This window comes from Ptychodera flava, assembly GCF_041260155.1.
Source record: "Ptychodera flava strain L36383 chromosome 23 unlocalized genomic scaffold, AS_Pfla_20210202 Scaffold_24__1_contigs__length_23054250_pilon, whole genome shotgun sequence".
Lineage (NCBI taxonomy): Eukaryota > Metazoa > Hemichordata > Enteropneusta > Ptychoderidae > Ptychodera > Ptychodera flava.
Window position 1 is genome coordinate 16,311,518 of NW_027248278.1, and position 22,447 is coordinate 16,333,964.

Below are 22,447 nucleotides of genomic sequence, written 5' to 3' on the forward strand. Positions count from 1 at the left end.
CGGTCAGCACATCGTTCATCGGCCCGCTAACTCCCCGGATGTCTCTATTCAAATAAATTCACTGATTTTCACTCAAAGACTCATCGAGGCACGTAATAAAACAATGTTAAGAACCCAAGAACTTAACTGCAAAGTTAATATCACACACTTTTGAAACTATAAGATGTCCGCAAGATCTTGTCTTACTCCCATTAACCTAATGAATTTAGAGGGAATACCACCCACGCATGTGTACAGAATTCTTGTTTCACCAATCTTAAAATTGTGTTAGCATTGACACATTTTAGTGGAAACACAAAAAGACGAAACAGCCGTTGTCTGTGACAACTTTAAAAAATTGATGTAATTATTGAAAATATTGTCATTATGCTATAAACCAAGGCGTTCATTTCTTTACTAAGATATTAACCTCGCCAATAAAACACATTGCGTACAAATATGTAGTGTGTTGGTTTTAACAAATGAATCCAATTCCTTACATGCTGTTGCCAACAATAACGTCTGGCATTACACCCATGTTGGACTGCTGTGTCGAAACCTTCAAAACTTGACCTATTGACCTACTTCCAGGTAATTCTTTGTATTTATCAAAGTGAACAAAATTCATGAGCAATGCTTGTATTGAGTTAATAGAGTTATTTTTACCCCAAGGTCTGCATCGTCGAATTTTAGCAACCTACCATACAGAACACTGTCAAGTCTATCCATTGGTATACTGGGTGTTGGTAAAATTGGCAAAGAAAGTAAGCCCAAGATTTTCATTGTTCGTAAACTATAAACCTTGATCATTGCTAGTTCTTGCCCCAGAGAGTGCAGGTAGATCTTTATTTCTGCAACCATTATATAACCTGGTCTGCGTTGAGAGCTACACAGAATAGAGTAACCACTCACCTGGCAGAGGTATTATATGTTTCATAAATGTTAGCCCCTAATACCACCTCTAAACAGTGGTTCACGATGACCCTTATGTTACTGTCATTTTCTATATTTGTTCCTTGGACCTGATAAATTATTTATATACCTTGAATGATACTGCGTATTGGACCTGGACCTTGCAAATTATTTATATACCCTGAATGATACTGATTATTTGGACTGGTATGATGTCTGATTGGCAGGTTGAGATGAGTAAATCCAGTGGTCCAAAATGTAAGACATGAAATTATATGTGTTTTCGACCATTGACATTAAAGTTCAGCTTCTCTGAAAGACCAGTGCATTGCAAATATAGTATAATAGTGATTGTACGCTGGATTGGATTGTGGAGGTTATCGTAACCATCACGCGTTTGATCACATATCGACATATGAACTAAAATTGGCGAAGAGAGCTCAATTAAGAACCAAAATTGTTGTAACACGACTTCATCCCAAATTGGAAGCGTTTACCAAATACAATTTCATCCTCTTCATTACCTGTCCCCTAGACGGTTTTTTTTTCAAGTTACCTAGATCACAGGAAAGTGAGCCAACTTAGAAATGTCGGCCTACTCTAGTGACGCTTGTAGACATATCTACAGGATAAATATTTTTCTAGTGCTCTTGATAATAAGCTTTACTTAAATCGACCGTTAAGGTTCTATCATCTGGTCAAATCTGAGAATCCATTCCTAAATATTTAGTTGCCAGAGCGTGTAAAATGCTTGGTATGACAGCTTGGGGACTTGTTAGACAAGATTTACCAGCAGAGAAGAGAAGTGAGCATGTTGACCACTATAGAAAGATGGATAAACTCCAAGAACTCCTCGAAAATTGTGATTATATCTGTAATACTTTGCCCAGTACAAAAGAGACCGTCGGCCTGTTGAACGGGAATGTGTTGCAACCTTGTCAATCTAGAGTAAGTTTTAAAACTACACATTTGTGATCTTACATTTTAAGTTGCTAGTGTTACAACATGAGCTGTGTTAATAAAGCGACTCGTTCTGATGCTGACTATATGATGGTATCTCTGCTGTTGGCATCCGCTGATCATCATCATCATCATTATCATCATCATCATCGTCATCATGATCATGATCATGATCATGATCATCATCTGTTTCATCATCATCATCATCATCCCAATATGATGTTTCCGGATGAAATTCCTTCATTGTACAGTTTATAGTTGTTCCCTCTTTAATTCTCAGAAATCTATTTTCATTAATGTTGGAAGAGGAAACATTATCACTGAAGAGAGCATTCTCCATGCCTTGAGGTAAGTTTGTGTCTTTAGGTTACCAAATTAACACCATAATTGAAGTAACAGTTCAGCAAAAATCACCAGCTAGCACGTCACAAACATATTTTCCTCACCTTTTGCCTTTGCACTATAGTAAACAAGATCATTGGATCGGCACTGTAACATAGATTTTCTATAACCTTGAATATGTGTATAACAGTTCAACGTGATTGACATGAAGAATTCTTTCAGTAAGTACAGTGAAATGTTGTCTCTGGTTCTCATCATCTGACATGTATCGTTATAAAAAGCGACCATGAATGTTTTACTCGCTTTCATTGAGCCATTTTGAAAGATATACTTTGTTTTCAGGAATGGCTGGTTATCTGCCGCCATCCTTGATGTGTTTGAGACTGAACCATTACCCGACGACAGTCCACTGTGGAAACACCCTCAGGTAGCCGCTGTGTGATTTTACATAGACGGGTAGATAAGTACAGGCAGTCTATCTTATTGTGTCCAAAATTACTTTGACTTATTTTATAAACTATTTTTGTAGTTTAGGTACAATAAATAGCATCTTTAATTGAACTTTAGATACACATAATACAGCCTTTAATTTCAAGGGAGATATTGCAGTTTAGTTCATCAGCATAGAATCGGAAGATACATGTATTGGGGATAAATTGCCTCTAGAGAGGCAATATATTAAGTTGGCTTCTTGTTTATTTTTACACAAAAGGTTGTTTATAAATCTCTGTCGACATAATTGGATGGGAAATTGAGGGTTGCAGTGGACGAGATGTCTGACTGAAAAACAGGTAGTTTGTTGTGATAGGCTATGGCTGGCACATCACTGTTTTTATTGCATATATGACACCGACTGTGCATACACGACAATTTATCACCAGTCAGGAACGCAAATTAAACTCCCGTAACAGTCGTACATTGTTTTCACGAAATTGCTGAATTGACCCTGAACAAGACTGTATTTTTGTTATATAAAGTTTGCAATATTGCAGACGTTATACTAACATTGATTCATTTGACTGGATCTCCATAGGTTACAATGACATAACATTGATTCATTTGACTGGTTCTCCATAGGTTACAATGACATAACATTGATTCATTTGACTGGTTCTCCATAGGTTACAATTACAAAACATTGATTCATATGACTCTCCATAGGTTACAATTACAAAACATTGATTCATTTGACTGGATCTCTATAGGTTACAATGACATAACATTGATTCATTCTCCATAGGTTACAATTACAAAACATTGATTCATTTGACTGGATCTCTATAGGTTACAATTACACCACACACAGCAGCGAGGACATTTGCAAATGGGGTTCGTATAATTTCAAGTAATATATTCTGCTGCATTTGATCAATGCTTTATGAGCAGTGACATTTGACAAACTCACATTCTTACAGTCAAAATTAGAAAATTTGGAGCTGCTACTGTGTATGCAATACAATTTTGTATCATCCTTACAAACATGCTCAGAAACGTAAACTATACAACATAATGTTACCGCCTTGGGGGGAAGGCAAGTTGGTATTTTCACAACTCCCGTGCAAATTGGCACGGTGACCCCAAACATCTATTCCTGATTTTGAAAGAGAACGGTGGTCCCCAACTTTTATTCTTGATTTTGAAAGAGACCGCTTGAAATAATGCTTGTAGAAAGGTCGGAAAAAGTTAAAGTCTTTCACTTTCGAGGCACATAGTACCTTAACCCTTTCACCCCCAGTTCCCTGTATACAGGTCCAAGATCATCATTGATAACAATGGGTTTGGGTGGAACCATGGTGGTGAAAGGGTTAAATGGGGAGAAGTAAATTGGCCATATGAAACGTCATAAATATCAGCATTACAATTTACTAAGGTCTAAAGTCTGATAGTAAGCGTAGTAAGCGTCTTGAAAGTGAAAGACAAACTTTTGCTCAAATTTTCCTCCAGGAAAACTGTTCACTTTCAAAGTCAAGAATAAAAATCGGGGGCCACCGTGCAAATTTTGGTACTAGAGAAACAAATCATCCTAGATTTACCGATATTTGAGATTCAAAAATGGCTGCCATCCCTTTATTAACCTTATGGAGAAATTTTCGATTTTCAAAAAAGGCGCATTCTACCTTAAGCGTATGATTACAGTCACAATACTGAACTCTAGATGTAATGCCATGTGTCTGTGCTTTTACTGTAGTAGCACAATATTACAAAAATGTATCCAAATATTTCCACTCTTAACTGTACAATGGATAACGATTCAAACGATTCTTTGCAGGCTGTAGAAGTGTTTGTGGAGAACTACTGGAGATATGTGACTGGTGAAGATTTAAAGCATGTCGTTAGCTGGGAAAGAGGTTACTGATGATTTTCAGTCAATGAACACACCATCGAGAAGAAGAACAACGCATAATTCGTTTTCAAAATCTCAAAGTCATAAACCAAATAAAGAGAACTCTGCATGAAATAAGTACAGTGTTTAGATACGCCTGTGTGGGCGGGCGGAAGTAGAGCCCACTGCAGTCTGGGTAAACCGAGACTAAAAGGCGAGCTGTATTCGAAGAAGTCTTTACAATCTCTTCGCTATGGCATCCTGCGGTATTTCAACGAGCCACCGAGGCGCCGTGAATATGATCTTGTTACCGGCGAAGAATTTGCTAGTAGTCGTAACATGTTCGATGCTGTATGCAAAAATCTGAAAACAACGGAAAAGGAAACGTCGTTCACAAGTCAGCGATTCTACCTGGGGACCTCGATAAGTTGTCGACGTACTTCCAGGGAGCGTACAACAATCCTACAGTACTGTTGCACCGAGTTTGGTTTGCAGTGATGCTATACTTTTGTCGCCGTGGAAGAGAAGGGCAACGAGAGCTGCAAGTTGACAATTTCCAAGTAAAGACAGATGATCGTGGCGTGAAATACGTAGTCCAAGTCGGTAGCGAGGTGACAAAGAATCACCAAGTTGACGACGACGGCGTAACAGGTGGGATAATGTACGCGAAGACTCTAACCCACTCGAGTGTCCCGTGCGGGCTTTTGAGCTTTACGCATCTAAAACCAACAAAGGGTGAACGCATTATTCCAAAGGCCTCGTAATAACTGTGTTAACAGTGACGATTGCTGGTATGAGAAAAAGCCACTGGCCTTATCTGAAATGATGTCGACAATTTCCAAAGGCGCAGAACTAAGTCAACGGTATACAAACCACAGCATTCGCGCAACATCAATCACTATCTTGAGTGAAGCGGGCTTCAACAATCGACATATTATGAGTGTCAGTCGCCACAAAAATGAAGGTAGTTTGAGTAGCTATGTCAGAGACACTTCAATAACGCAGAAAAAGGAAATGGCAGAGACCCTGGCTTCTGCAACCGCGATCACAACTTCAAATACACGCACTCCGCTGTCACCCGTAGTATCTCATCTGCAGTTGAATGATGTTGTCAGTACCACTGCTAGTTCGGGCTGTGTGTTACCTAATGAAACCCCTCGCCTACAAAATGTCGATGTTGAAATGGCTAAATCAGCTGCAACTTCACTGTTCTCGAATGCCACTATCTCAGCAGAAACTTTTAATATTATTTTCGGACAGAAACAGTAGAACTATTAATACATTGTGTTATGATGCATTTTTAGCTTTGACTTCTGTGAAGATCTAGACTTGTGTCAATTCCAAGAAGTTGTGAGTTACACATTAAATGTATATACCAGGAACAAATTGTGAATTTGTGTCTTTGCATGTTTGCTTGTTCGGTGTAATAAATCAATATTTGTGGTGTGTGTGTGTCCTTCAGCAAAATTGCAGTGCTCGATGCTCTATAGGGTTGGGACGTCCCATTGCACTAGAGTTCTAGGTGGCGAAATTCGATAAATAATATTTTTTTTGATAACGTCACTTCGAAACCAACTCAGATCGTTTGTTTAATAGCGTAGATTTGTCAGCATTATGTGTAGCTTTTCCAGCAGACAAAGAATACCTAGCTTACTTATGTTAGAGCACGGTCACCAGCGTGACCGTGGTTTGAGTAACTTGATGTTCTTTCAATAATTGAACACCATACAACAAAGCCCAGGTCCTCGTTCTTGACAGACCAAACTAACTTTGATAGCTCAGTACTGTTCTCACACCTTTTGTTACGGAACGATTTTGTGTGGTTAGTGATTGGCTCCTATTGAGACCTTGCTCTTGTCATTTACATATAACACCGTAGCCGGTGCACCCATTGTGGTCAAAATGGGGGAGAAAGAGCTACCGACGGTGACTGTCTTTAGCAAAGTGCAAGGGATGGAAACTTTCTTTCAAAAGTTCCACCCTGATATACCAGTGAGATTCGTCGAAGCATATGTTCGGAAAGGTAAATAGTTATATTGTCTACGTGATCATCGGCAAAGAAGACATGAATCTATATTTTCACATTGCACCTCCAATCTATATTTTCACATTGCACCTCCACTGATGAGATGTAGCATTGGACTAAGTCGTGTGAGAAATAAGTCACATTCGCTAGCCCAGGTTGTTCATGCGAACAGGGACCTTCCCTTAAAAAGCGACTGTACTACGCCGACTTAATCGCTATGACTCCAAAGGCTTTAAAAGAACTCCAGGATTGGAAATTGCTTCTCTTCTTGCCGCAAGGCCTGAATTGCCCAATTTAAAAAAAAAAACTGCTGCACTCTTGGCCTACGTTTGTTCTACTCTAGGAATTGTAATACTGGCACATCTTCGGGTCAATTCGGTTGACTGTTTAAAAAAAATGGTGACGGACGTTTGCTCTGGAACTGCAGCTTGTTTACATTAAGTGGATTCGAATTTGGGTCAAACCTGGCGACCTACATACGGTACAGTGCGCAGGCACTAGCGTTTGTAAACCAAAAATGACAAATTTGTCGGATAGATTGAATTATATAAGTTCCTTCGGTACAACAACAAAACAATTCAATTTAACAACCAACAATACTCACAGTTACATGTAGTCATATCTGTCTTATGTTTCTGCAGATGAACCAGACGGTTTATTAAAAAAACTATCGGAAGATGAGATGAAAACTCTTCAAGAAGCTGAGATTCTGCTTACAGACCCGTTAACCGTGGGTACATTGATATACCTGTTACCAAGGCTGAAGTGGATGCAGAGTACATGGGCCGGTTAGAAGTTATGTTATCATATACACCATATACAGATAACAGTAGTAGTTTTATCAAAGCTTGCAATGAAAAAAATTTGGGTAGTTTTTGGAACTGGCACTATTAAACTATTACATTTTGGAGGCACCGTGGTAGGGTAGCGGACTCGCTGTGAGAGGATGGTGAGTTCGAGACCAGGTGGGTCCAGAGTAATGGTGAGTTTTAGACTCTAGCACGGTGTTGTGCCCCGAGCAAGGCATCTTATCCCTTTTTGCTCAATCGGGTAGTGGGTTATGAGTGCCTCATTCTGTAATTGGGCTAACGCCTGTTGGATGACGGACAGATAAACATAAACATTACATTATGAAAGAGGGGGTAATCATAAAAAATAAATTGCGTACGTCTAGAACACTGATAATTGTTTTTCAATGGAAAATAATAGGATATTACAGGGTCGCCATGTGTAAACTTAGTATTGGTGCATACATACTACAAATATAGTCTGGTAGATATTATAATGTGAACGCGGCAATCTGATAAAGCCTGTTCTTTTCGTTATGTAACACCTAATGTATTGTAACCATACCAACTAACTGTGTTACAGAGATATTTTATCTCAGACAAAGGTTAATGAACCTAGCGGTCATCGACACCAGTAAAATGGTTAATTAAAACAAGAAGATCTCAATTATAAGTCGATATGCATACAAATCATATTTTTAGACAAACGCACAATAACGCTAATTCCGTTTTACGAGGGTGTTTACGAAAGTCAGGACGAAAACAAGAACATGTGTCACAGTGACGTTTGAATATTAATTATGACACTGACGTTTATGATTGGATGTATCATTCTATCTTTAATTCATGTCTATGGTATGATCCTAGCTACGCCTTAAAGATAACGTTTGAAATCCCATTCTAAAACAACACAAGTAAGATTGGAACATTGAGAGAGGAACACAGCGGACCCAAGACATTAAGACAATGGGAGAAGCGTATCTTGGGCGATGGAAACTGTCAAGCTTGTCTACAGGGAAATAAAGTCTATGTAGTACCAATGAACTCTGAACGTCTCGTGTAGTCAATACACTGAAGATCCCCAGGTACCTCCCGGTAGGTCAAGGCGAGTTCAACATACTGTTGCGCTCGTAGTTAGGGGAATTCACGAGTTTAGGTACCAGTCTGGATCGTAATGCTTTCAGTAACTGAAGCTGACACACCAAGATGTAGATTGTAACACAACCTTGTACTTTATTGCAAGATGGCGACCGTGTCGTTCAGTGTCAACGGTCTGATCTCAAATCTCTCTAGTCTAAGCTCTCTACAAAGTTAAATAATATTCAAACTTACATAATTACAAAAGTTATCACGTGGTAATTTTCCCCGCCAGTCTTTGATTGATTCTTAAGATTAAATAAGATCACACCATGGAATATCCTATTCTCGATTGTTCTCATTGAAATTTTAACCAATAATTAATTAAAATATCACACTATCTCTTAGGGAGCGTTCAGTTATTATGGCCGGGGGCGGGCCGGCAAAATCCAGGGGGGGGGTCACCTCAAATTTGAAAACTGCAAGGGGGGGGGGGGTTCATGTTTTTTTCAAACAGCTCAGAGGGGGGGGGGGTCACTTAATTTTCATAAGTATCCGTCCCGTCAAAAAGCAGTTTCAGTGTTCAGAAATATTCTGGGAGATAAAAATGATTCGTTGCACGATTTCATTCTCTGAAGTTATTCACCTGTAAATCTGAACAAAAGTATAATTATCTGTCACATGAACATCTTGACTTGACAACTCTGAGGCTTGTCTTATTGTAAATCAAGCTCACTGAACTGAGGGCAATGAACAATTCCTATTACTTAAATATTAGATATATAGCAAGTTTCGTCAGGGAAATTATTTAACAGTTACCTGCACTGAGACTACTAGTATCATGAAAAGTTAAATAATAACTTTTAGGTGAAATTCCAATAACATAATTGTTTTCCACATCTGAACTTTTAAATACCTTATTTCAATCAAATACATTTGTATCAATTATCAAACGTCTATAAAAGCACAAATTAATTTAGTTTAGTATTGTAAAAAAATTATCCTTAGTTTTCTCATAGACTCCAATGTATAGTGAATCAACATTTCGGTGAAATTCCAAAATCCAATTTCTTGCACGCATATCAACCTTTAACCATCCTAGGCTAACTAAGTACTTTAAAATGAATTATCAAATGTCTATAAATACACAGATTTTGATAGTTTTGTATTGGAAAAAAATTATTCATTTTCCTCATAGACTCCCATGTACAGTGAATCTACATTTTGGTATAATTCCAAAATCCAATTTCTGGCGAACACATCCATTTGTTACCACCCTAATCTAATCAAGTACATTGATATCAATAATCGAGAGTACATAAATACATGGGTTTACCTATTTTTGTATTGGATAGAAATTATTCATACTTTCCTCATAGACTCCCATGTATAGTGGATGAACATTTTCAGTGAAGTTCCATTATCATATTTCTTGTACACATAATATGCACCTTTAACCATCATATTCTAATCAACTAAAATTGTTTTAATTATTGAACATCTGTATATGCACAAGTATATAAAGTTTTTCATTGGAAAAAAAATTATTCACAATTTTATCATTGACTCCCATGTATAGTGGATGAACATTTTTGGTGAAATTCTAAGGTCAAACTTTTTGTCCACATGCCAGTTGTAACAACCCTATTTCATTTAAGTACATTTATGTAAATTATCAAATATCTATAAATGCATAGATATAGTTTTGCATTGAAAAAGTATTACATAGATTTCTCATACATGTATGAGAAAATATATGTATACCATGTATGGTGAATCAACATTATCAACAGCTGATTTTTTATTAAATCCAAATATCAAAATTTTGTACACACAAGCTTGCGCAAAAATATTGCGATCCACCAGTAATTTCTGTCCAACCCCTTTGAGGGGTAATTTCAAAATTATAGCAAGTCAGAAGGGGAAATCTGAGAATTAACACCTTTTGAGTTTTGTAAGGAAGGTTATTGGAAAAAATCTAAGCTCTTTTTTTGGGGGATTTTATTGCTCCATACCCCCGGGGTGTTTGTGTGTGCAGCTTTACTCAAGCAATGTGGGGGGGGGGGGGGAGGTCATGAAATTTTTGTCATCTTGAAAGGGGGGGTCATCAATTATTTTGGTACAATGGGTAGGGGGTTCACTTATTTTGACTGATGCGCAGGAAGAATTTGCCGGCCCACCCCCGGCCATAATAGCTGAACGCTCCCTTATCTGCTTCTCGTACGATCTGAGTCAATGACCTTCGCACGCCTTGGCCACGTGAGGGACGCTTCGAGATAAATCTCTACAGGGAGGGGCGTTACACTCTCCCACCTTTTTTATAACCAGCGTCCTCGCTGGTCAAAACGAGTGATGAAGCATGGCGATAGCTGACAATTTCAATCTACTTAAAGTAAAAAATTCATTAAGTAAACTAAACATTTGGCATAAGGCAGTGTGGTTAAAATACGTATAAATCACATATTTTACAAGTTAGCATAAAGTCATCATTCGTGCACCTAGAAAATTACAGACTAACATTAACGCATCTAAAATACTTACAGAAATACTAATAAAATCACTAAATATACATCCAATTACAAACTCAAAGTTCAACTATTCTACATAAAATACAGGAAATCGACGAAAATCATTCGAAAATCGTGCCATGTATCAGTGATAATTTTCTTTAATTTGTGTGAAAGGTGAGTGAACTGAAAGGGGGTGGACATTGAGAAGGATGACGTAATTTTGCTTGGTGTATTCTGATATCACGGTCAAAGGTTTAGGGTAACCATAGTAACGACCGATAGGCATCACTAGACTGTAGCAAATAGCAACTCCTGTGCCAATATTCGGGGCTCTTTCTATCTCCAAAAATCTTCATAAAACATAAAACAACAAAAACATCAACACAAAACATCATCAACAACTTCAAAAATAAACGCGATAAACCTCAATATCGCTTCATCTCCAAAACTCAATTCCTCAGGCCATTCGGTCAAATCTAAGGACCATTGTATCACTTACGGATCACTAGCACTGGCATTCCTAGCCAACTGAGGAGAGATAAACAACAAAACATCCACAACTCCTTACACTTACTTCTTCAACAACAACATAACTTCAACTTCATCAAAAAACAAAACAAAACAATGCTTCAAAAAGGAAGACGCCTCGTTTGCATACAAGTCCAGAGTATTATCCTAATAAAAGAGTGGTTTCCAAATTACCAGACAATTCACCAAAAACAAAAAAAGTCATGCATCTTGTTCTTTGTCGTCGCACTTTATGGGTGGGTGTATTCCAAATTGTTGCGCTCGTAGTTAGGGGAATTTACGAGGTTAGGTACCAGTCTGGATCGTAATGCTTTCATGCAGTAACTGAAGCTGACACACCAAGATGTAGATTGTAACACAACCTTGTACTTTATTGCAAGATGACGACCGTGTCGTTCACTGTCAACGGTCTTATCTCAAGTCGCTCTAGTCTAAGCTCTCTACAAAGTTAAATACATCTTCAAACTTACATAATTACAAAAGTTATCACGTGGTAATTTTCCCGCCAGTCTTTGATTGTTTCTTAAGATTAAATAAGATCACACCATGGAATATCCCATTCTCGATTGTTCTCATTGAAATCTTAACCAATAATTAATTAAACTATCACACTATCTCTTATCTGCTTCTCGTACGATCTGAGTCAATGACCTTCACACGCCTTGGCCACGTGAGGGACGCTTCGAGATAAATATCTACAGGGAGGGGCGTTACAATGCAAACTCCCCTTTGAAAGAACGAATAGTAACATGGTGGCCGGAACGTTACTCTGAAGAAAAAACAAATAGTAACAACTGATTGATTGACTAACTGACTGACTGGCTGGCTGGCTGACTTGCTGACTGGCTAGCTAGCTAACTAACTAACTAAATAAATAAATAACAAACAAACAAACTAACTAACTAACTAACTAACTAACTAACTAACTTATTTACTAACTAACTAATTATCTGACTGACTGACTGACTGACTGACTGACTGTTCTGCAGCCAGCATTCAATACATCAGGTGTTACATAGCATAAATCGAAAACGATTTTTTTTACAATTTTTTAGGCGTGGATGGGATATTTAATCAAGTTGACAGATCAAAACCATTTCCTTCGTACAAAGTAACTAGATTTGTTGGAGCGTCTGGTATTCACGTGAGAGAATATGTCATTAGCCTCATCATTGCCCATGAAAGGAATTTCGCACAGATACGAGAGATTCAGAAAAGTGCTAAATGGCAAGTACTGTTCACTTTCTTACGTTATTTCCACCCCTCTAACGTACTGCGAGAACGTTTGTCTGATCGTCTGTATTGATTTTCAGTCTATCCGACCACCGATTTGCGTTTCAGTGGGCTTGCGCGAAATTGTACAATCATGAAGAAAATATAACAATGAGGAACCCATGAAACTGATCTGCAAAGTCAACATCACACCTTTCATATCGGAATCTTAGAAAGGTGTAAGCTTATTTGTGTTTAGAGATGTAGATAATATATTTTAAATTACATTAATAGAACTCTACTTTGTCGAGAATCTCTTGGGTTTTCCAGTCTTTATTCCTTTCCAGGGAGAAACAAATAAGAAAGAAAACGTATGTAGTCGAGAACATTTAATGGGGAAAGTTGTTGATAATATTGCCATTGTGTTGTTCTATGAAATAATTACATTCTTCTAAAGAAAAACAAAACATCTGGTAAGATCTATACTTGGCCTACCTGGCCTTGATTGAAAAAAAAACTCTGTCTGGATGTGCCGTGCAATATTTTCGAGACATTCGAAGACATAGTCCACGTCTCAATTAATTTGTCAGCTGTCCATAAACTTTGACATTAAACCCAGAAAAATTGCTGTATTCACAAGTTTAACATTTGCATTTTGACATTACATATTGGAATGAAATTGTTTCTCAAACAGTAGCAAAGCACTGAATCAACACGTAAACTGTATGTGAGTTGTCTTTCTGATATGGTTATCTTTTTCAAGGTCTGACTTGCTGAAGTTTCGCAATCCTCACTACAGAACACTGCCACGACTTTCCATCGGTGTACTGGGTGTTGGAGAAATAGGTAGAGAAAGTAAGTCCAAGTTTTCATGAAATATCAGCCGTTGACACTGTAAGCTCTTGCTTCAGACAAGGTAGCTATATCTTTCTTATCTTTTGGTTCTATGAATCAGGGTTCCTCTGCAAACCAGTGGAGTGCAAAAATTGTATCACAGAGATAGTGTGCTGGACTTTGAAATCTATCATTTCTCACTTGGTCATATTTGCCAATGGCCGACAAAGAGATAACATATTATGTCTTCAAGACAGCATCATCACAAATTATAAGCCTTGTTACCGGTCGATGAATATAGAATAACTTCTTCATTCTCTTTACCTTTCCAATGAATGTTTGATTTACATTAAGCTGCGGCAACGAATGTGACCCATCTTACTAAAATACTGTCTGCCTGCTGACGTACAACTGACTTACAAATACTTGCAACAGATCTGTTAACCTCATTATGAATTATATCAGTAAAATTTTATCATTTTTAAATCAACTTTAATATCGGTTCACACAATTTGTAGTTGCTAAGGCATGTAAAACCCTTGGTATGACTGTCTGGGGACTTGTTAGACAAGACATACCGGCAGAGAAGAGGTGTGAACATGTTGACCAGTACAGAAAGATGGATCAACTCCAAGAACTCTTCGAAAATTGTGACTACATCTGTAATATTTTGCCCAGTACAAGAGAAACCGTAGGGCTGTTGAACGGGGATATGTTACAGCCTTGTCAAGCCAAGGTAAGTTTATAACATACTCACACGATCCTGGTGATCCAAGTAAGAGGATTTCAGGTTTCAGGCGCAGGCATTACCTTGATGGTTGATTATTGAAGCTCTTTTACCAAAAATAAAACAAGCATTTAAGCCATATTCATGAAACAAAAAGTTTTTTAAAGTTTCCTGCTATTGAAGTCATGTCAAGGTTACTATTTTAACCCGTACGACATGATTGTGTGAAATTTTCACGTTTATCATCTTTAAGTTATTTTCAAGTGTCGACTAGAATCCGTTTGCTATATAAAAAGCAACGGAGTTTATATACTAATACTTTACATGCCAACATACTTCTGGAAGAAGTGAAGGAAATGCTCTGACAATGCACTTGTGGGTTACAATTTTGAAATTATTTCGTTCTAGCAATCCCTGGCTGGTTTTGAACTTGACGAGACTCATTTGCGATTTAAAAGAAATTAAAGAATCACAGTGAGTGCTTTCAGCTGAATTACTATCTTCAAAGTATCGAAAGAGTGCAATGGAAATTTTGAATTCTAAACTCTGCAAGTTACATTTCACCTTGGATTTTATGTTTATCTTAAAGTTTCCTTAAGCAAAGTGAGAGCATATAATGTTCATCTCGAACACGTCTATAACTCATTTTTAATGATTAGATGGGAAAGGGTCAACACGATTGGAACTAATTTGGGATAATTGGATGGTGAAGTAGTGCCGTTTTAACCCGACAATGTAAGTTCATCTGCTTTTCTTTTCAGGTTACACACTTATTTTTATGAGTAAATTATAATATTGCAACATTCAGCTATATGGCCACTAACAGTTTTGAGAAATGAGAAAAATATGAAGATCCAATTGTCCCAAATTAGTTCCAATCGTGTTTGTCATGAAATCGAAATATATAGTGCTTAAAGTTCACAAAACGATAGAATAGTGCGGAATAGGGAATTATTATTTTCATGGATTAAAACAACAAATGCACATCGATTAAAATATAAATCCATCGCATTAATTTTTAGAAAAAATATTTTATTTATGTGTAAATGGTATAATAAAACGATAAAAAGTGCTAAACAGTCTGAAATGATGAGTTTTTACACTTTGTTTTGAAATGTCCTTTGCTTATTCGTTAGTGCGAGTCTTAATGTTAAATGCATTCAAGGTATATATTAAATGAACTTGACTAATGAAATTGTAAATTGATCAAGAAACTCCATTTTTGATAAAGAAAAAAATCAAATTTAGATTTGCACGTAATTTAGTAACAATCTAGAAAAGTGAACATCTTTTCATAACAATTTTAATAGTAACTAGTTAAATGTTAATAGTGTTTATAAGTTTTGAATAACATTATTGAATCTAATTCTTTCACGCACTTATAATATTTATATCCGCAACTCTTTCACAACATCGTAAATTTTCAATTTCATTTGTCAAAAACCTTGCAAATTCAGTTCTCGCAAACTAGTTCAAATCGCGGTTTTGGAAGTTTGTATTACCGCCATCCACATTGTATGTCGCACGTATCATATCTTTTACAAAAGGACCATCTACAAGTTGCAGAAATGTCCTTTGATAACAACTGCATAAAAGTTGTGTATGTTGATTTGAAAGTCAAAGGTTATTGATTTTCCATAAACTAGCTACTTTTCATCGCGTTGGCATGCATATTAATATTTAATTTACATAATCATATTCTGATTTACTTAATATATTTCCTTATATGGTAAACCCCTAGTATTATTGGTTTATGGTATGGTACGACCTCATTTGCATACCATCGTACATCGTTCGATGTTCTGTCTTTTATTACATAGAAATCTGTTTTTATTAATGTTGGAAGAGGAAACATTATCACTGAAGAGAGCATTCTCCGTGCCTTGAGGTAGGTTCGTGTCTTTAAGTTACCAAGTGAACATAATAAGTGAAGTAACAGTTCTCACCATTTGTTATATATTATTGCACGAGATGATCATTAATGCTAAAGTACAGCTGTATCTTTGAACTGCTTTTGAAGTCTGAAAATCTTTCCGTATTTTTCAGCAATGGTTGGTTATCTGCTGCCATCCTTGATGTGTTTCAGCCTGAACCATTACCCGACGATAGTCCACTCTGGAAACATCCACAGGTATTAAGTCTATGATTTTACGTAAAGTGGTTGGCTTGCTAAAACAATTCATAAAACCATTTACTTAATTACAGACATAATCATTCAACATAATCACTTCATACGACAAGTTTGGATACATAAATTCAGCGGTAAGTCGAATTGGAAAGACATTATATGATTCATCAACGGCCATTGAGTAGATACATGTATTGCTTCAATCTCTATAGGTGTTGGAAAGAACTTTTAATTTTGAAGAAAAGAGAATGCTACTTTTCTCCCTTTAGCGATATCACGTTGGATACTTGTGTTTTAAGGCAAAGGTGGCTGATAAGTCCCTTTCGAAGTAAATGGGTCGGAATGCCATGCTAAGTCTGAAGAGGGTTATATATGTGTACACAGGATATTATTTCAAAGTCTCACGAGTGATATACATGTCAACACAAGATATGATTTCGTCACTTCAAGGCGCTAGTCAGATAAGCCTTGACGAGCCTTGTTTAAGTTTTTGGTTGTGTAAGTGCTGTAGTACAAATGATTGTCAATTTCTTTGTATTTTGCGATGCTATCCAATGCAGCCCATTATATAGAACATCTATCGAACCTTCATATTTTAGACTAGGATAAAAATATGGCCTAAAGATCCTGTATATATTTACTGTGCCAGGTATTGAAACACTGTAGACATGGGTTGAACTCTTTGTATGATAGTTGTTTATGTACGTAAGCCAACACCTGCTTTGCAATCGAAGTTTATTGACAGATAGTTATACACACTTTATGTGACAGGCAACGTAGTGCAAAGGCAGATAGCTGCTCTATTCGTGAACGTGTAGACCTGCCCCTGAACAACACTGAATTTGTGTTATACCAAGTTTGTAATGGTATAGAAATTACGCTAACATTAATTCCTTATTTTGAATAGGTTATACTTACACCGCACTATGCAGCAAAGCCTTTTGCAACTGAGGTTTGTACACCTTCAAGTAAAACAATTCCGCCATTGTTCTTTATGGTACGGGGATCTAGCTGCCAGATATAGCTCATAGGCTTTAACCTAAATTGTAGAGTGTCGGGCTACTACTCGATGGACACGAAAAACAATGATATTTTCATCACCAGTATGCCAAGTAGCAAATCTTATGCACTATAATATCACGGCCTTAGGAAACTGCTATTTGGTGTTTTAATTCTTACAATCCAAGGCAGTATGACTTCTGTAGTGAGGGATAAGTTCTGCATAAAAACGTAAGATTAGCCTTGTAAATGCTTACAAGCCATGTTAACAAAGCATATATTAATTGTCTTTCAGCTTTTCGCATTCATATAATAGTATTTGCATGTCCCAATAATTTTATTGCGAGTGTGTACATCATGCATGTACATAATGCAAGAGACTCTCATCAATATCAATACAAGTTTGGAAAGCATGTGTATGCATAATGCATGTGTGTTAAGTATTTGACTACAATACGACATGATTTTAAAAACTAAATATTATGTGTCTGCGTGATTACTTTGTGGGGACAGGATTACTATGTCAAAACTACATATTTGGTGTTAATTATGAAAATAATATGCATCGAGTTATCTCGATTCCTTTCCTGACAACTGATAATTTTGGAAATGATTATTTGCAGGCTATAGAAGTATTTGTCGAGAACTACTGGAGATATGTAAATGGCGAACAATTAAAGCACATAGTCAGCTGGGAAAGAGGTTACTGATTGTATTCAGCCAGTGAGGGCAGTGTTGATAGCTAAAACAATGCACAGATTGTTTTGAAATGTCCAATGCATTAGCCAAAGTAAAACTAGGCAAGAAAGTGCATAAGGCTCCAAATAAGGTTATTGCAAAATTATTCCAGCAGTACACGAAATGTCATGACAGAGTGGTCCTGTCAACTTCTTGTTTTATGTTCTCTCGTACACAAAACTCATTGTTAACAAGTGCACGATCTTGCCGGAATTTTCAGGCGATGAAGGTATTTATCAAGTTGTAATGCAGCAGATCTTTTCATGGTATTGAATTGTTTATTTGCATTTCACTCATTTCGATCAATTTGGTTCACTCCACACGGTTTGTTATCATAACCTGCAGTTTCTAATGAGTATGATTGATTCATATACACAAGATGGATACAGTGATATACAAGTAACTATGTCTATTGTAATTTGTACAAAGCCATTGTATCTTCCCAGGCTTGTTAAAATGTCAACTGCTATTATAAAGGTTTATATTTTATTTCAATACAATTAAAGGTCACATGGGGTTGAATATAACTATCCATACTTTGTTTGGTTATTTTTCAAAGTAAAATGATACTAAAAAAACCGGCTCACTGATACACCCACTGGTGCTACCCTCATCTACAAATATTGAGAGGAAGTGTATACCTTGTAGGTCTGTAAACGCGATGTACAGACAAAATAATTAAGGATGATGAACATCACAGTCAGGGTGATGATGACCATATTTATATCTCCGATTTTGCCATATGCATAGATCGCAATTGGAGGTATATGTACATCATTTCCATTGTCTGCCTGTCGATTGATCTAGCTGAATGGCTTAATATAGCCTACAGATTCAGACACTTGCGGTAGTTCTCTTTCAAAGAGATGATATGGCCTTAAAATGGGCTATTTATGGTTTGACGTGAATTGAAATCACTGAGTTAGTTCATCTTTTGCTATGCCATTGCCTTGCACAGTCTCGCCATCCTCATCGTTATCCGTTTATATATAATATATATATAATTTATATATATATATAATATATATATATATATATTGTATACATTTTGTATATATGAATATATATATATATATATATATATATATATATATATATATATATATATATATATATATATATATATATATATATATATATATATATACATACATACATACATACATACATACATACATACATACATATATAAACACACAGTCTGGCTTGACTTCAGGTTATAACAGAAAATCTCCCCCCCCCCAAAAAAAATACATGTTTCGGAAAGTGATTATTACATTGCAGCCTAACTTATTTCACAGGAACGGTATATTTTTGAAGGTAAGCAGAGTTTAGGCAGACAGAAGCTAGACAAAGCGTACCCGAAGATAAGAATAAGTGAAAAATATCACAGACCCTAGAAAATAGTGTCTGTGAAAATATAAAACTGTCGTGCGAGTTCATGCAAAAATATCAAAGGCCAACAGGGTCTTTAATCTCAGGAAGTCTCTTAGGTCTTTATGGGTTGTGTATGTACTGCGAAAGAAAGAAAGAAAGAAAGAAAGAAAGAAACACAGAAACAAAGAAAACAAACAAACAAACACAGAAAGAAAGAAAAAAGAATACGATTCACACCCTATTAAGTATAATCTAGTTGTAAAGTCATTGTAAAGTCATCGTTGGAGTCGCCCTTCCTCTGGTACACAACATAACTCATGGACAGGAAATACCAGGTACCCTTGCATATTGTCATGTTAATATAATAGTCACAATCTGTTTGTGTTACGGGTTTCTCTCATGGAGGGGGGGGGGAATTTGCAAGATAAAAGAGACAGTGGCTGCGACCTTGACAACTGCATGATCGCGTTTTGAAGTCTGCGAACCGATGCTAGGCAAAATGGCGACGATAGAGCAGCTGCCATTGGTTACACTGTTCAGCAAAATGCCAGGCATCGATGCTGTGTTTCCAACTTTACATCCGGATATACCAGTGAAATTCGTCGAAGCACGTGTCCAGAAAGGTGAGCGAGTCAGTTATGTTGTCGCATTTAAGATCTTATGAATGGGAAGCCATGCATTCGTCTGTTATTTCACAATGGGAGTTCAATGACGACATGTGACGTGGGACTAAAGACATGTTGTATTCTCTATATGTTTTACCAACGACATAAATCAGAATGGGAAAGAGGCGTGCGATTTGCAGCGGGCATGTCGTTCACATAATTAAATAACTGCTGCATCTGCACCCTAACCCACTTTCATTTTTATATCACAGGCACTGCCACAACATAAAATTATCTGGTCAATTTGTGCGTATAAATAGACTGTGACACTTAATCGCTAAAGACCTGCACTTCGTATAACGTGACTAGGCAGAAAGATTATTGGGGGTCAGGCTCGGCGACCTACATATAGTAATGGCAATATATACAATTACAGTCACTGGTATGGGTTAACTGACGTGATAAATAACATATTTGCCTGACAGGTCAATTCTGTAATGTGCAGAATAGGTGTTCGTTATATTATTTGCATTTCACAGATTCAATTGGAGAGAAAGATATAATTGTACCTTAAGTTTATTACATTAATCAATATTAATATGAGATAATTACAGCTCACCGTCTCCAGTTGGGCAATAGCTATGCGAGAGGACACCGGGATATAGAAACAGAGTAGAGGCTCAAAGTCTTCAAAGATTAAACACCGTGTATTTCTTATACAAAGATGTTACTACTGCCAGGGTTTGTCCCTTCTCCAGTCTGTTATCTACCTGGTTTCCTTTCCCTCCTGGCCTCGTGTATAAATACCCTCCTATATACAATCTTTATAGCTGTTATAATCAAAACCGTTCAAAGCTGCAAAACTTACATGTAATTGGCCAAGGCGTTGTTTTAATCGACGTGTATCAGCGATTTTAACAACATTTATACAGCAGGGCTGGCTTTAGTTTTGTTTACATTTAATATGCTACATGGTCTCACTTACACAGCACACCGCAGCCACTCCATTCAAAGTCAGACAGAGAAAAATAAACAAATCACCACACCTATGGAATAGACCTTTTCTCAATCATCCCATAATGCATTGCTGTGGCTGTATCAAATACCCTATACACACTGAAATAAACAAAAATTTACTGATTTTGTATTGAACAACCGATTGATATACAAGGTTTACACAGATTTATGGAATTGGTGACCATTTCTACTCAACACACTTCCAAACATTATGTTTCTTGTTGATGTCACTTGTATTACCTCTTACATGTTTTGCCTCTTTACTACTCAGAAATCCGTTTTTATTAACGTTGGAAGAGGAAACATTATTACTGAAGAGAGTATTGTCCATGCCTTGAGGTGGGTTGTTGTCTTATCCAAATAAAGCTTAACAATTTACTTAGTTTGAACAATATTTTGTACAATCTTTCCCAGAGTTACCGAGTTCCCATAGTAAGTCACTGTCATTTGTAATGTTTAATTTACATAATTATTTGTTTAGATTTTTAAAAAAATATAAAATACAATGTCTTTAATATCTTTCAGCAAAGGCTGGTTATCTACTGCCATTCTTGATGTGTTTCAAACTGAACCATTACCCGACGATAGTCTACTATGGAAACACCCTCAGGTATGGTATTAAGTCAATGATATTACGTAAAGTGGTTGACATGTACAAACAATTATTAAAAATGGTCACTTAATTACAGAAACACCCACTAAACATAATCCTTTCATACAACCAGTTTTGATACACTAATACAGCTCAAAGTTGCATTGGCAAGGCATTGCATTTAATGTTCATCATTTAGTAGACACATGTATTGCTTCCACCACCTCTCTATGTGTGGGAAAAAACCTTTAATTAAAAAAAGAATGCTGTTTTTTGAAAAGACAGGGTCTCTCTTCAGCGATACCAGGATATGATACTTGTGTTCAAGGGAAAGGTTGCCAATGAGTTCCTTTCGAATTAGTTGGTTGGGACATGATGCAACATTTAGAGAGGGGTATATGTGTACTGTGAACACACGATATGTTGGTTTAACTTTAAGTCGCTACTCAGATAAGCCTGTACCAGCCTCGTTAAAGTTTGGTAGTAGAATTGCTGTAGTACAAAGATTGTAAATTTGTGGGTATTTTGCGATGTGATGCAATGCGCCCGTTGATGATATTTTTGATTTCCTGTGCTAGGTACTGATGCACTGTAGACCTTGGTTTGATTCTTGTACGATAGGTATATGTGCGTAAGCCATCAATTGTTTTGCAATCGAATTTTATTGACTGATAGTTTTACGTGACAGGCAATTGTTGTTCAATGACAGATAGCTGCTCTGTATGTATGTAAACGTGCTGAATTGTGTCTGAACTACACTGAGTTTGTGTTAT

The 22,447-nt window shown here is 36.8% G+C and overlaps 3 long non-coding RNA genes across 3 annotated transcripts in view; all 3 read left to right on the forward strand.

Moving 5' to 3' along the window:
• LOC139124946 (uncharacterized) overlaps positions 1-22,447 on the forward strand; it is a 477,972-nt gene that overhangs the window by 454,207 nt on the left and 1,318 nt on the right. The gene's annotated exons all lie outside the window — the stretch shown is intronic.
• LOC139125073 (uncharacterized) lies at positions 16,037-18,814 on the forward strand. Its single transcript, XR_011550145.1, has 4 exons — positions 16,037-16,106; positions 16,265-16,349; positions 17,254-17,298; positions 17,969-18,814. It is a non-coding gene; the product is annotated as an uncharacterized lncRNA (long non-coding RNA).
• Positions 19,726-21,694, forward strand: LOC139125074 (uncharacterized). Its single transcript, XR_011550146.1, has 3 exons — positions 19,726-20,083; positions 21,354-21,421; positions 21,608-21,694. It is a non-coding gene; the product is annotated as an uncharacterized lncRNA (long non-coding RNA).